The sequence below is a fragment of the Oryzias latipes genome, chromosome 22, assembly GCF_053564925.1.
Source record: "Oryzias latipes strain Hd-rR chromosome 22, Olatipes_Hd-rR_3.1".
Taxonomy (NCBI): domain Eukaryota; kingdom Metazoa; phylum Chordata; class Actinopteri; order Beloniformes; family Adrianichthyidae; genus Oryzias; species Oryzias latipes.
Genome location: NC_136258.1, coordinates 29,847,501 through 29,852,603, shown reverse-complemented (window position 1 = coordinate 29,852,603; position 5,103 = coordinate 29,847,501).

Below are 5,103 nucleotides of genomic sequence, written 5' to 3'. Positions count from 1 at the left end.
CAGGTTCCTCTGAGGATTTAGACGGTAAACAGCTGGATTCCTAGAACCCTGATGCAGCTTTTCTTCACGTTCATTGTCTCCTAGAGAAGCTGTGAGACGTTTTTTCTCACTTCTTCTCCAAACTTTTTGTATTGTTTCTATTTTATTCACTTTAATAAACAACAACTCATAAATATTTCAAGGAAGGAGTCCTTGAAAAAACGTTAACGTCGGTTACGTTTTTCCTCTTCAAACTTTTGAGGATCATCACGTTTATTTATTTTTACCGTCTTGATCAGTAAATCTGTTCTTTTGGGGGATTAAGTTACAATCGGAATGAAATGAAATGAAGCAATTTGACTTTATGTTGTTTGTCTTTGCTTTGAATAGTTTTTTGATTGACATCCAGATATTTTCTCAGGTCAGTTTCTCTGGGATTGAAGACCTGAAGCTGACTAAACCGCCGGCAGAACCAGGCAGTTCTAGCAGCTGCTCATGTGGGGGCGCTGTCGTCCGGAGTCATCTCTGACCTGGAAGGAAAATCAGGATGAAGAAAAGCAGCTGCTCCTCTGAGAACCCTCTAAGCTCCTGCAGCTCCTCACTGCTCCTCACTGCTCCTTCTTCTCCCAGCATGCATTTCCAAACGTCCTCATGGTTCCTGTGTCAGAAGAAACCAGACCTGGATCAGAGCAGAACCAGAACCGGATCAGTCCTGGACCCAACCTTCCCCAAACCCTGTGACCCTGAAGGGGATTCAGAAGACTTTTCTTACACCAGTAAGAAACTGGATCATGTCGGCTCCTCGTAAGTGACAATATTTTTCATCATTGGAAACAAATTAAGGGGTTAAAGACTGAAGCAGAAATGATGAGCGATACTTCAGAGCTTGGCGGCTTCAGGCTGTAGAATTCCTCCCCAAGCCTTCATAATGTGGGACATCCAGCAGCAGAAACTTTTCTGGTTTATTTAATGTAAAAAGATGCTCCTCTTCCTCAGCATTTCCGGCCGACTCTAACTGAGCTTCACGAGAGCCTAAGAGGCTGTTTTAAATGGAGTCTCTGTTCATTCTGGCATCATTTGCAGACACACTAGTTTTATCTTTTGAGTCAGATGTCTATACGATGAACTGATTCATCAATTAATAGGAAACAGCCGTAAGTAAATGCCTCGTTCCTCTGAAACGGTCAGGCTGAAGGACGGAGCAGAAAATGAAAGAAGAGCCTTCAGGAGCAACAATGTCCAGCTGTTCGGGGAGAAGCCGACCCGGGGGGGCTCCGGCTTTCTGCAGAAGTTTTGCAGCATCTCAGTGGTTCTGAGCGAAGCGAGCATGTGATTCACTACAACAACAGCCTGCACACAAACGCATCAGAGGAAATGACTGTTATGGTTCAGGAGAACGCAGCTTCAGTTCAATTCAGTTTCATTTCTACAGCCCAAAATCACAACAGTCGTCTCAATGGGCTTCATACCGGAAGGTGGAAAGTAGACTTCACGTCTGTAGAGTAAAACGCAAACGTGAAATCACAAGGATCATGATTACATAGAATTCAATAGGAAAATACTAAACTGAACTTAATAAACTGACTAAACTAAACTGGCATCCAGAACTCTTAGAGAATTAACTTATCTAACCCTACAACAGACCAGCAGACGAGCTTCATCCAGACGGAGTTGGGGGGACGGCTGGGGGCGCCAGACGAGTCAGGGGGGGGAGGACCACAGCCAAAAACAGGAGCACGGATGAGCCAACTGGAATCTGGAATAACTCCCCCAGGGGGGAGAGGGAAAGAGGGACAGTCCATGAATCACTGCACCAAACAGAGGCATGGAGAACTAAATGATAAATAATGATCAAGAATAGAGGAGAGGAAGAGTAGAAGTAGATGAGAAAAGAGGACAGAACCCCAGAGCACCATAGTTACCCCAGCTTCAACTTCTAGCAGCTACTAACAACTAATAGTTATTAAGTTTAATTTAAACACATTAACATTAAGTTAAATAATCTCTGAATACTAACTAGTCTGACAATAAGCCTGTCCACAGAGGAATGTTTTCAGTCTAGCTTTGAATGTAGAAACTGAGTCGGCCTCTCTTACATGAGCTGGGAGTTTATTCCATAAAACAGGGGCTTGGTGGCTAAACGCTCTACCTCCAACCGTACTTTGACTAATTCTAGGAACCACAAGCAGTCCTGCATTTAGTGAGTGAAGTGTTCTGATTGGATGGTAAGGGACTATGAGGTCCTTAATATAGGACGGGGCCATTCCATGTAAGGCCTTATAGGTTAACAGGAGGATCTTGAACTTGATTCTAGAATCAACTGGGAGCCAATGGAGTGAAACTAACACAGGAGTGATGTGATCTCTTCTGCTGGTTCCTGCTAACAATCTAGCTGCTGCGTTCTGAACAAGCTGGAGACTTCTTAAGGAACTCTTAGGACACGCTGCTAACAAGGAGTTACAGTAATCCAGCCTCGACGTAACAAATGCATGGATGAGTTTTTCAGCATCACTCTTAGAAAGTAGATTTCTGATCTTAGCAATATTCCACAGGTGATTCTGTGCAGTAGGGATTCTGAGTCAGCTTTTATTTCATTCTAAGCAAACTTTACAAGCAAATTCTGAGCAAACAACCGCCCTTTACCCTCCCCACTCCCCTCCGTTAACACATACAACCTTTGACCCCACACTCAATCAATACTTATAAAAGTATGAAACTTAAGGATGGCTCTGCTGTGAGGAAGCACTATTTTGGGAATCTCTTCATTCCGGGAGCAGCTCCGCCATAGGAACATCACCACCGCCCCCCCACCCTGGGACAGCAAAGGGGTCCACTTCACACCCGTGAGGCTGCAATGTGAAACTCCAGCTACCCCAGCAAGGGCAACAACCACCGACCGAGCCGGCAAGTCCTCCCACAGGAAACACTGGGGCTATGATCATAAGATCCAAAAGTTAAAGACAGAAGATGAACATAAAAACATAAAACTGAGAATAAGATTAGATGCATAAAATGAAATTAAATACATAAAATAATATGTACTAAAACTAATAGAATAAATAAGCAGATAAGATCCACTAAAAGCTAAATTAAACAGGTGGGTCTTGAGCCTCATCCTAAAAACCTCTACAGTCTCTGTGGCCCTGAGGTTCTGCGTCTGGCCATTCCACAGGCGAGGACCGTGATGGCAGAACGAAGCCTCACCGTGAGTTTTGGTTCTCACCTTAGGGACAATAAAGAACCAGCACCGGACGACCGCAGGGTCCATGAGGGCTCATACTTTAAAAGAATATCATTTCAATGAGAAGGCCCAAGACCATAAAAACATTCATAAACCATTACAAGAATCCTAAAATCAATCCTGAAATGCACCGATGTAAAAGAGACTTCTTGGGTAAACCAGAGAGCTAGAGATAAAAGCATGCATTATTTAACTATTTGTAGAAACAGACTAACCACATTAAATGCCTCGGCTCTTTTTATAATTAATTCCTAGAAATTAGGAGCAAAATTCAAGCATCAACACGATCAGAGCGACTCATGACTGTTCATCAGGCCCATCGCTTCTGGCTGCAGGGTTCCTCCGCCTGGATAAAAAGGTTTTAAAAACGTCGAGGACGAGTCAGCGGAGGGGAGCAAGGACAGACGGAAGAAAGCAGGAGGAGAAGGAGCGGGAAGACAAAAAGGAAAGCAGAACTCCTGCCCTTCGTGAGTCTGAGCCACCAGCCCTCATCCAAGGTCTCCATTCTCCCCCAGAGGCAGAGAAAAGGTGGTGACGGTTTGGTATTGTCTGCAGAGCCAAAGGTCACGAGGGGGGGGGGTATTATTAATATACTATACAGAGATGAAGCTTTATGTCTGAGGAGCAGGACCTCAATGAAAGCCTTGATGGAGGACCTCCTCCAGGTCCTACACAAGTCTGCCATCTGCTGGGGAAGCCGGGAACCAGCGTTTGCTTCTACAAAGTTTGCATCTTTTATTTTTATCGTAAACCTTTAACCAAAATGCTAGAGAGAGGATTTCAGTCCAGTTTTATTTACGAGCAGCAAACTTTGACGGCAGATCCTGAGGACAGGAGTCCATGCTAAAACAAAACTCTAAAACGTTCAGATCTTATGTCAGCATGAAGGTCTGGGTTGGTGGAGGCAGCCCTCCAGTGATGCAGAGCTGGGGGGGCAGCAGGAACCCCTGGGGGTCCGTCCACATACCATTTACTAAATCTGCTTTTATGATCATATTTAGCTTTGAAGTTAAAAAAAAGAAGATTCCTGCACTCAGACGCCTTCCATCTACTTTATTTTTTGCAATTATTTATCAGTTGAACTCTAGAAATAATAGTTAAACCTGCAAAAGAGAGTTTATAAATATTATTTTAAACCATAGAAGTAGAAAAATCGCACAAAAAAGAGCAAAAAGTAAAATTCCCCCCAGCCTGGATGACAGAAATTCTGTTTAAATTTCTAAATGTGATTTCAAATTCAGGTTTTCTTTGTGACACATATTTTCAGTCTTTAAAGGTAAAACATTTTTTCCATCTTTCTGCAGACTGAGTTACAAAAACAAATAAATTATTTGACTGTAAATTTAAAATCCTCCAGAAATATTTTTATTAAAAATGAAATAAAATTATTTGAATTCTGGACTGTTCAGAAAAAAACGTATTTTGGTTCAGGGATTCAAACAGTCAGCGGGTAACTGGTGGAAAACCTGAGAAGACAGATGTAACCCCCCCCCCAGTGAATCACGGCGTGATCCTTTTTCTGTGAACATCCATATTTTTTTCTGGGTCGTCCCCTCAGTTGGCAGAAGGTTTATCTTCCCTTTTTTCCATTTCTTGATAGTTGAGGCTTGCAGCTCCAGTGTGTGTGTGTGTGCACGTGCACGTGTGAGTGTAAGGGTTGGGGGGGGGCTCCTGAAAGCACCGGCATATAGATGTGTATTTGGGGGCTGGGACACGAAAAGAGAAGATTGGGGAGTGATTCAATCGCTACACAAATGGATTTGGATAATAGAAGGAGCCTCTGATCCTGACTGGTGCACAGCTGGAGCTCCCCTAATTGGAGAGGGTGAAGAGTGGAGACGAGAGTGGAGAGGGTGGAGAAAGGGAGAACATGGCCCCCGGAG